The sequence below is a fragment of the Pelobates fuscus genome, chromosome 1 (assembly GCF_036172605.1).
Source record: "Pelobates fuscus isolate aPelFus1 chromosome 1, aPelFus1.pri, whole genome shotgun sequence".
Classification (NCBI taxonomy): domain Eukaryota; kingdom Metazoa; phylum Chordata; class Amphibia; order Anura; family Pelobatidae; genus Pelobates; species Pelobates fuscus.
Window position 1 is genome coordinate 303,579,110 of NC_086317.1, and position 12,232 is coordinate 303,591,341.

Here is a 12,232-nt window from a genome sequence, read left to right on the forward strand (position 1 = left end):
TCATGGCCATTGGAGCAACTAAATAACCTCCATTTGTTTAAATATGCATAGGGATTTGGGAAGAGCGCAGGTAAGTTTTTTTTTTTTGTTTGTTTTTTTTTCTTTGTTTTTTTACTGTATGTATTGGGGCTGATGTGTACTGTGGTCATTGCTGCCGACCAAGAGTAGTGGGAGTTTGAGCGCAAGACTTGTTGCTTTGTATTTGCATTCACTTGATTTAGAGCCTTTTATAGAAGTATAGGCTCTAAACTCTGTCTCTTATGTGCCTTTAAGGTGGCATACACACCCTTTTTCCGTTTAATATTTTGGATCAGCAACTCCCAATATGTCATGTTTCATTAAAAAAAAAAGGAAACAGAGAATATCTCCTATGTGCAGTATGAACTTATGCGGTGATAAGTGAGACACACAGGTATGGAAATTGCTCACTGGCTCCAACTTGTTTTGCTTTAGTGTCTATTTGTAGGATGAAACTTCCCCTATGATGGGAACCCAGTTGAAGACTCAGGATCAGGATGATGAAATAAAGAATATAACTTTTATTTACCAATAACATGTATATGTTAAAACAAAAATCAACTAAAATAGAATTTTCTTCCTATTCCTGATGTCCTACAAGATGAGTTTCGCCTGTGGGATAAGCTGTTTCAATCTGTGATGTTCTTGTTTCCAGGTTCCTGTTTTGGAATCTCTGCCTGTCCCACCTTAGGTTATCGTCGTCCAATGAAGGGCTTGATTCCTAGCTGTAATATGATTTGGGGCAGATTTTTCCTATATGTTCACATTCTGATTGTAGTTTCTTCATTGAAGTGCGCTCCTATGGCGTCACGTAATTTCCTGTTCTTTTTCGGGAACTGCTACAATTCCCATAGTGCTTTGCGGTGCTTCATCGCGGTTGCAAATGTTCCGATGTCTTAGTCCTTTACAATGTCCATATAGATCATACAAAACAAGAGGAGAAAATTGGAATATACAAGATTATAAAGATACATCTAAAAACATTAACAGAGAGTCACTGTGTAGAAAAAAAAATGCTAGGTAAAAAGATTACTTATAAAAACAAGACCAATATATAACCTAGCTTCTTTTTGTAAAACTGGAAAATTTTGCAAAAACTGTAATTGATAAAATGATTCTCTCTCTGTTTTTAAAAATATTCGATACTCCACCCTAAATTCATAGGAATTTCAGATAACTCTATATTGCTTGAAAAATCATTCGGGGTATTACAATTATAATGTATCCAAAAAAAAAAATGAAATCTTAGGAATATTAAAAATATTTTCTAAATAATGTCCTATCTGTTCTAAAAAAAAAAAGGAATGATTAGAATGTATAAAAAAAAAGTCTTAAAAACAATCTATGGAGAAACCTTTATAGAAAGTGGCACAGTTCAAAGTCTGCATTTAGACCCAGCAGGGTCAAAGTGATCCAATTAAAAATCCACTTCATCTCAGTTTTGCCTGGTTTTATGACGTCTTCCCCTTTCCAATTTGTCTCTATTTTTTGAATTGCTAAAAATCTCTTACAATGTTGTTCACAGTTATGAAACAGTTTAAAGTGAATGGATACATTGTGCTGTTCATAACCTTTCTTAATATTTCTTACATGTTCATTTATTCTTTTATGTAATGGTCTTTTGGGTCTGCCAACGTAGTACAAATTGCATATGCATATTAGGAGCTAGATGACGTTCTTAGTCCTTTTCTGTTTGTGAATTTTTAAAAGTTTTCTCATGTCTTTTACATTGCCTGTATATCTGCATGCTGTACACTGACTCCATCTGAAAAAGCCATCTTTATATAGAAAAGGTTTGCACTTTGTATCTTTATGGTTATGTGGTTAACTTATATGGTTATGTGTCAGCATGCCGCCTAAGTTTGGTGCACCCCTGTATACAATCTTTGGTTGTGTAGGTAAAAGGTTGTATAACTTAGGGTCTCCCCTCAAAATCAGCCAACATTTATTTAAATTCTTTTATTAGTGTAACTAAAATTGCAGATATAAGGTACATCCGATCCTAATTCTTTATTCTTAGATTTATATTTTAAAAGTATCGCTCTGTCCCTTTTTTTCATTTCCTCTATGTTGTTTCTTAGGGAGGTCTCATCGTAACCTAGTGTATAGCTGACAGGGATACAGTTAGAGCTTTGGCATTAGGGAAGGTCAAAACGTTTCTCAAAAAACAATTCACATACGTACTCAAGGTACCCTGCTCAAACAAGCTTACAGTCTAGAGGTTTTAAATGTAATTGTTACAAAACATAAGTCAGTTAAAGGTATGCAAAAGATTAGTGAGTTACAATCGCACGCGACTGCTTCAGTATGTATAACTTTCACAAATCTCAATAATGTTCAAGTTTTTAATCTATATTATAGCTCTAGTTTAGGAAATGTCAGCATAATTTTACCTTACCATTCTCTGTCTCCTCATTCTCGTATAGGTCATCATGACTGCCACTTGCCATAATACTGTAAGTAGTAATTAAAATGAAATAACATTATATTTTGGTTAAATAAAGAAAAAACATTATATTGAATTGTAAGCAGGTATGTATGTTAAGTAACAAATACATATAAGTTAATAACATTCATAAGCATTGTTATTTGACCATGCATAAAGGTCTGAAACTGTCACAGAATGCATTATTTGAGAGGCTCAAAGCTTGATGTTAGTTTTTTAATTTTTATTCACTGCATAGTTTTTAGTTAGATAGGCTTGCAGCTATAGAGGATTTAACTTTGGCTGATTCCATAGAGCAGGGTTTCCCACTTAATTTTATCCATGGAACCCTTTGACATGGTATAGAAATACTGTGGAACCCCACCGCCCAAAAAGCCGTACAGTAGAATTTTTTTAATGAGCAGATTGGAATTTTCTTTTGTGCTGGCAAATTCTTTTTATATCTGGTTTAATTGTTGACAATTGTATTTGCATGTCTGCAGTTGCATCAAGTCGATTTCGAGACTTTGTTTTTGTTGCAGAGTAAATCGAGAATCCACATAAGTACATGCTTGCGAATGGCAACAGAACTTTGATTGCCCGCTTGGACAGTTCTGAATATTCTTCGCGTAAATCACCCCAAAAAGCAATAAGAGAAACTTCTTTAAATTTTTGGGTTAGTTGACTTTCAGAAGTTATATCGATGAGATTCTCAAAATCTAGAAAAAATGTCTGACTTGTCTTTTATGAATGGATTTCGAACCCAGTCATTATTGTTTTCATTCAAGAATGGAAAATACTGAATAATAGATGTGATTAAATCCTTAAGTGTTGGCAAAGAGTTCAAATTATTTTGCTCAACAGATGAGGTCCAAAACTGCAGCTTACAAGACAGTGAAAATATTTTATCTCTTGCATTAAAATATTAGTGTTTTTTCCTTGGAGTTATACGTCATTTAATTTTGTGTATATGTCTGCAAGATATGCTACTTTGGATAACCACAAAATGTTTGTTTAATCGATCAGATAATCTAAATTTATGATCCTGGAAATATGCAAACAACTCTTGATGCAATTCAAACATTCTAACAAGGACTTTACCTCGTGATAGCCAACAGACTTCTGAATGCAAAAGCAGAGCAGAGTGGTGACTGCCCATATCTTCACATATTATTATTTTAAATAGTCATGACTGTAATGGTCACCTTTTTATAAAATTAATAATCTGGACCGATTCGTCTATCACAGTTTTAAGTGAGATTGAAATATTTTTATATGCATGTCTGTGAAGAACAAAGTGCTGTTTTTTGCTACATTTCTTCTTCGTGTCACAGAATCTGCCACTTTTCCAACCATTGCTTTTGCACCATCACTGCGCACATCTACACATTTGTCCCAATTTATACTGTGTGTGTTCATGAACTTCTGGATACAGTAAAGTTGTATGTTCTACACAGAAGCAAGGCTTCATCAATTTGTTTGTCAAAATTATATCAAACAAAAATTGAAAGTCCTGCAAAATCTGTGGACTCGTCTAATTGCAGTGAGTACCCATCACATTGATGCAGTCGAGAAATTAATTCAGTATGGATGTCATCAGCAAGATCATGAATATGGCGCAAAACTGTGTTGTTGGAAAGTGGCACAGCTTAAATTGTTTCACTAAACTTATCAGTTAAAATACATGACACTATTTCTTTTGACCATGGTTTTATTAGTGATTCCACAATTGTGTGTGTTTATCCGGCAAGTGCTATGTGGTAACTCATTCTGTAAGAAACCACTGTGGCTTTTTCACTAGCACTTTGAAATTTTTTGCTCATAAATTGTTTACTCTTCTGATACTCCTTTAGCTTTCGCTTAAAAAAGTCAATGTCTTTATCTTTGTACTCTGCGTGGTTTTGCTCAAAATGATGATGTAATTTAGCAGGTACTAATGAACTTTTTGGCAATATTTTATAAGAAAAATAGAAGGAAAGGTGATTGCGCAATTTTACCCAGATTTTGTAGATAATCTTTAGGCTCTGTGGATACAGAAAACCGACAAAGGGTAATACATTTAGACACTGAATAATGTAAGTGAGAGACTTAGAAAAACTCACAATCTTTAGAGCTCTCTGCTGGAGACTGGTGAGGTCGGTGTGGAGGGGTCCGACATGTTGCAGGCCTCTGATGCCACGTGGGAGGTCAGTTATGTCGGTGTTGTCAGGTACTACTGCATGGAGGCAGTTATTTGAGCCTGATGTGACCCTGATTGCCTGGGAGTGCTTGCCGCTCTGGAGTTCTCCCCACGGTCGGCTTTGGCTGCTTTTAGGGGTGCTGGGGATGGTGAGGGATCGAGGAGCTCCGGTTTAAGCCTCCATTGCTGTCGGCAGCTTGGCCACACCCCCCTTGAGAAGAAGATTGGGTAGCATTGTGTGCTTTTCTTTTTTTCTTTGACTTGTCACTTGTCTCTGCTATTTGAGGAACAGTAGATTCAAATATTTTGGGTATGTTTTCTGGATTTTTAGTTGTATCTTCTTTCTCAGTTTCTATAAGTGCCGAACAGCTAAAAGTAGTAATAATTTTTCTCTGAAGAGTTCCAAGCTTTCCAAATTCATAGTTGTTTATTGAAAAAAAAAAAAAACACTTAAAAAAATACAGATCTCACTACCTGACTGAAAAGGATGCTGATTTTCATAAAGCTCTTAGAAAGAACTGAACTCAAGCAGGATTTTTGAGTCAGACTCCGGGCAAATAGATTTGAAACTTTGAAACAGATCGCAGAAACTCACTAAAAAGGATGCTATGTTTTACAAAGCTTATAGAAAGAATTTAGCGTAAATGCAGAGTCTTGGAGTAAAACGAACACTTTAATACAGATCTCACTACCTGGCTGCACTATTTTGCTAACAGCTTAGATTTTTGTAGTAAAAACTATTATTTTTTTTGGTGTGTGTATAGAACTGATTAATAAAGATAATAAAGTGCACCCTTTTCCCGTCAAACTATATATGTAGCGATATGATTAATGCATACTTTGTAGTGACATAACATGTATATTGGAAAAAGTCAGTTGAAGTGTGCTGGAACCGACATATGCGGTAGGCCAGTAAATAAAGTGGGCCCACTCGAGTAGAATATAAATGAATAAAGGGAGTGGAGGGGGGGGCATGCAGATCACCAGACCAATTACGGTAGGGTAGGCAAGGGGGGAGTCCCTTATATAGGTCCCATATGCCCCTTCCACAACTCTAGGCAAAGCCTTAACATTTGTGCTCCGGGCAACCATCGATAGGATTAATGCATACCGTGTAGTGACATAACGTGTATATTGGAAAAAGTCAGTTGAAGTGTGCCGGAACCGACGTATGCAGTAGGCCAGTAAGTAAAGTGGGCAAAAGGGAGAAGTACCATGCCAAATAAATATTTAATACAAAATAAATAATACAATGAACATAATACAAAGGAAAACATCTTAAGATGACATTTGCACAAAAGCCCTCCGCATTTCCTGTACAGGTTGAGGTATGTATATCAAGAAAGCGGCTGACTTCCCCTAGTGATTTGATAACATGGACTGGTATGTCCTGACTTGATGCAGTAGAAGCGGCCCCTATCCTGAAGGAGCGTCCTGAATATCTACTAGGATTCAAACCCAGTCATGTTAGTAATAATCGCACGTACAGCATAAACATAGAAGTAGTCAGGACTGCTCCGTGAAGTGACAGAAATGGTATTTCTGACAGCGTAGGGAGTGTGAGGAGATGAGAGTCAAGAACCCTTACCAGGCACCATCTATTGTGCGCAAGTTAATATGTGATCTGGACTGGCTGTCCCAGTTGACTAGTTTTGGTTACAGGTAGGGACAGTATGTAGTGATCTTGGTGTTTTACTAGATAGGAGCGCATGAGGCATCCATGGGAGTTATCGTTACTATGGATGGTAATTTCTCCTGGTCTAACGAACCCATAAAAAGCCAGATAAATTGCAGTTTTTAATAACCAGATTAGTGATGTTTTAAAAAGGGGCTGAATCTAGCAAGTCTGACATATCTTTAAACAATTGTTTATTAATGAGTAACCTTTGATGTGGAAAAGGACTGCTGGCTTTGTGTATACCTTTGAGTATGGTCTTAATTGGATAAGAAGAAACAAAAATGGGATTGTCTGGGAATGTTGAATACAAGTGGTGTTGAATGCCAGATAAGTATAGCTTGATAGTATTATGGGACAGCTTAACCTAAGTTGGTAAAAAGTAGCGAATGCTACCAAAGATGTAACGTCAAACATATTATCCAATTTATGGTCTGCCATAAATGTCATATATAAATAGAAAGCCCTATTGTAGGATTGGCAAGTGCTAGTTGAAAGGGTCATGCTAGGTACGACTCAACTATGCTCCAGTAATTAATTTAATCCATGACTAGCTCCTGGAACGATGAGGCGGCTGTGGCTACACGTGAGGCAGTGGGCACAGTTTCTTGAAATGCTTGGAATTTAAAACGAGACAATTGGTCAGCTGCGGTATTGAAAACTCCAGGAACATGACAACAAACCAGATAAAAGTGATTACAGGCAGCTAACCAAGTCAGTCTCCTCATAATAGCCAGTGAGCCTGAACGTCCTTTGTTAATGATATGGCAAGTAGCTTGGTTGTCGGAAAAGCATCGCACTGAGCAACCAGACCATAAATGGCCCCATGCCACTGCTGCAGAAACAATAGTATACACCTCGAATAAGGCAGAGTTGTTGGTGAATAGACATGTGCAATTCGCTTCGGTCCGAATATGAATTCGGACGAATTTCAGGCAATTCGGACATTTGGGTACTTCCGAATGTCCAAAGTGACGAAGCACGGTATTGCCTAAGTACTAATATACTTACCCAGTGAAAGAAGAAGAATGTTACATTGTATACAATTTTAAATAAAAAGTATACAAACATAGCCAGGATTCAGCTGTAAGCATTTGCAACACTTACAACAATGAAGTAACATACATTCATATAAAATGTAAGTTACTTGACCAGTCAATGTAATGACAAGAATGAATAAGTAGATAACTCCCTAATTCCCACTGTATTAGGGAGCTATCTACTAAAAGGCTGAAAGACCTAAATTTGTCTTTCAGCCAAATTTACTAATATTAAGTAAAAATTACTTAGCATTAGTAAATTATGCCCCTACACGCTATACTGCGAGTAGGGGAATGTCTATTAGACAGTGAGCCGCCTGTGGCGGTGGGTGGGGGCCCTAAATTATAATAAGGGGGGGCCTAATGTCCTCCCCCCTGGCCCCCACCCCTGAGCGGTGGGTGGGGGCCCTAAACTGGAATAAGGGGGGGACCTAATGTCCTCCCTCTGGCCCCCACCCCTGAGCGACGGTTGGGGGCCCTAAATACTAATAAGTGGGGGACCTAATGTCCTCCCCTCCGGCCCCCACCCCTGAGCGGCGGGTGGGGGCCCTAAAAAAATGGCGTCCCCCCCCGGTGACTAGGGGTCCCCAAACCCCTAGTCACCCCCTCCCCCCCCAAAAAAATGATCCCCCTACCTACCCCACTTACCCTAAAAATAATGACGAGGGGACCTTTAACTAAGTACCTGTAAAAAAAATAACTAAAACTTACCATTCAATGTTTTCTTTCTTCTAAAATCTTTTTTTTTAGCCCCAAAAAAGGCCAAATAAAAAAAACAATAACCGACTCAATAAAAAAATTAAAAAAATAAAAACGAGCGCAAAAAAAAAATCCATCTTCACCCATGGAGGGCTCCACGCAGACTTAGGTTTGGGGACCCCTAGTCACCTGGGGGGGAACATTTTTTTTTAGGGCCCCCACCCTCCGCTCAAGGGTGGGGGCCAGGGGGGAGGACATTAGGTTTCCCCCCTTATTAGTATTTAGGACCCCCACCTGCCGCTCAGGGGTGAGGGCCTGGGGGGAGGACATTAGGTCCCCCCCTTATTAGTATTTAGGGCCCCCACCCACCGCTCAGGGGTGGGGGCCAGGGGGGGAGGACATTAGGTCCCCCCCCTTATTCCAATTTAGGGCCCCCACCTGCCACTCAGGGATGGGGGCCAGGGGTAGGACATTAGGTCCCCCTTATTAGTATTTAGGGCCCCCACCCACCGCTCAGGGGTGGGGATCAGGGGGGGAGGACATTAGGACCCCCCCTTATTCCAATGAAGGGCCCCCACCTGCCACTCAGGGATGGGGGCCAGGGGTAGGACATTAGGTCCCCCCTTATTAGTATTTAGGGCCCCCACCCACCGCTCAGGGGTGGGGGCCAGAGGGAGAACAATAGGTCCCCCCTTATTAGTATTTAGGGCCCCCACCCGCCGCTTAGGGGTGGGGGCCAGGGGGGAGGACATTAGGTCCCCCACCCCTTATTCCAATTTAGGTCTCCCAACCGCCGCTCAGGGGTGGGGGCCAGGGGGGAGGACATTAGGCCCCCCCCCCCTTATTAGTATTTAGGGCCCCCACCCACCAACACAACTCAAAGTTTTAGCGAACGTTTCAAAAATGTTAGGGCTGCTTTTCGAACCAAATGTAAATCTTGTGAAGAAATAGTGAAGACCTTTCCATTTAATACCATGCCAATGCCATAGAGATGGTTGAATGGGTAGTAACTTGAAAGCATGTACAATGTCTGTCTTACTGAGCCAGGCCCCCACCCTTGCTGCAATCAATCGCATTGTCTATCACAGAATACTGCAATGAAAACTCCTTTGAGGTAATTAAGGAGTTGAGACTAGGGATCCCTGATGTATGGGTTGCGGAGAGATCAACAAGGTCTTCCCGGTGACTAAACCTATGGGGTTAGTCCTCCAGTTGGAGAATGGAGGCTCCTTAAAAGGTCCTAATAAAAACCCTTCCCTTAGTTCTTGTTGCAACAGTGTCTCAACCACATCTGTATCAGCCATACAGGGTATAAGGGAGAGATAATTCATTCCCTAAAATTACATAATAAAAAACAGAAAATATACAATACAAACTAATTTAAAATTATATATATATATATATATACATATATATATATATATATATATATATGTATATATATATATATATTTATTTATTGGGGACGGGGCCTGCCCGCCATGCTGACCGGTCGCATGAGGGAATTCGAGCCGGAGAGAAAGATCACTGAGCCGGAGCTGAAGTGGGCACAACAGCAGGCTCCGAGATCGGGAGTCTTGGGGCCACCCAGGCCATACAGGACTTTGGAGCTTGCGACCTTTCTGCGAGAAAAACAGGATGGGGTGGCGGCCGTCCATCCTGCCTTTCTCGCAGAAAGGTCGCAAGCTCCAAAGTCCTGAGTGCCTAATTGCTTGCTTGACGGCTTTGGAACGCATCTCACGGGCCCCTTCCCCTACCCCCCATCTGGGCCTGACGGTTATCCTGGTCCCCACTGGAGGGCACCGAAGCAATCCATACCGAGGCCTGCAGGTCGCACTTCAATGCCACGAAGCTAAAATGACCGCCGCACTGCCTCGTCGCCACTCGGGCATCTGAAAAACACCTCACCACCTTAAAGGGATGGAGGCACCAGCAATACAAGTACCTGATACGGGTTTTTCCTGCCCAAGCCACAAGCCAGATGGCATGGCACCACACAAGGCATCGCTTCACTCCTGGAGGAAGGTCCATTGGAACTGGGTCTCCACCGACCAGATACCCGATACCGGGGCGAGGTCCTACCCAGCAACTCACCTACCAGGGTGAGAGCGGACGATACACATCTCCAGCTCTCGATCCCCAACTGACCACCCACTACATCACAGCAAAACGGGGAGAGGTAAACGCGTCCACCGGGTAAGAAACGGAATGAGAGGGCATAACACGATCAGCATGGGGCATAGTTGAACTGCTCATTGACACGTTGCTTAGTCTCACAGAGACACTTGACTACCTACCTTACATTGTACCATGAGCTCAGCGGACATACCCTCTCACCAGGGTGGAGGCAGGGAAGCCACAAGCCCGGGAGACCAAGCATGCCCCACAGCTTACTACCTCCAACAGCCCAGTGGAGCAAGACCAGGGGAGAAGAGTGACTCGCATGCAAGGACCCAGTGGAGTTTTATGCTTGTTTTTTGATTACTCACATGCTTACCTAACGTTATAACTGCTTTTAGACGTATCTAATGCATATACACAGTCAAATATGTAACATGCCGTAGTGTAATGACTCTCAGCCTATGGACTGACATGTCCTGTAACTGAATCTTGCCTGAGTTACACCTCTGCTACAAGCTCCAGCCCATAGTTAATTTGCAGACATGTAACTGTTCACACTACTAATTACAATGCACGGTATTGGACTGCCTGAAACCTTCTGCCTGGAAACATAGTTTTAGCATTAAGATATTGTTCATACATAGCATGATAATTTAGCATGACATAATAACACAAAAATTGTGTTGTCTAAATGCATGCCATAACAATTAATTGTTCAAGATAAGCCTGCAGTCGCTGTTGTGGCACTGCAAGATCAAATGTTGTCTGTTCACACATGCACAAAGAAAAATAAAGAATTAAAAAAAAAATTATATTTATATATCTATATATATATATATATATAGATATATATATATATATATAGATATATATATAGATATATATATAGATATATATATATATATATATATATATAATTTAAAAATATTCATTAAATTAGAACTGCCATTTTGAAGTCCACATTGAGCCCCTTTGGAGACAAAGTATCTAGATCAAATATCCACTTCATCTCACATGTGCTCAATGTGGACTCCAGGTTACCACCGCTCCAATATCTCTGTATAATCTGAATTCCACAGAGTTGTAGATTGGTAGGGTCACTATTATGGCATGTTAGAAAATGCTGAGACACATTATGATTGAGATAACCCCTCTTTATGTTGTAGATATGCTCACGTATCCTTGTTTTAAGGCATCTTGAAGTATTGTCTACATATTGCAAGCCACAAGGACACATGAGCATATATACCATATTCTTTGAATGACAGGTAATAAAATATCTAATCTGAAATTCTTCCTGTCCTGAAGAGGATTTAAAATTATCAATTCTTTGAATTTTTTTGTTTAACATTTTTGCATTCCATACAGCTTCCACAATGTGGAAGCCTGACAATTTGGTCTCTATGAGTACTAATAAAAATCTGTATTTTTAATATCAATAAAATTGGAAGTTAAAATTTGTTTCAGATTACGTGCCCCTCTAAAGCTTAGGTTTTATCTTCTAAAATCGGTATTAATTCTGAGTCTTGTTTCAAGATATGCCAGCTTTTGTTAATAATGTGTCTTAGTTTCTTATGTTTGCTGTTGTAATTAAAAATCAAAGGAACTTTCTCTGTCTCCATGATGTTATATCTATGATTGTATTCCAATAGATTTTCTCTGTCTAATTCTCTGACTTCTTGGATATTGTCATTAAGACTATTAAGTGAATATCCTAGTTCAAGGAATTGGTCCTGCAAGAGGTTGGCCTGATCATTAAACTGGGTGATGTCTGAACAATTTCTCTTTAACATGAGGAATTGTCCTTTACGAATATTATCCAGCCATGGGCGGAAGTGATAGCTGTCTGTGTGAATATAACTATTCACATCCACCTTTTTTTTTTTTCAACTTGTATTTTATTGAATTTTCATACATAGATACTCACAACTGTATCGTATTATGGTAAATAATATGTGGTACCAACAATGGACCAACTGGAGCACGTTAACATTGGATGCGTGGTTAGGAAAAATTATTTATGTATCTCAGCTTTATACAGTTTAGCAGTAGGTTCCACTTGTGTATCTCTGTCA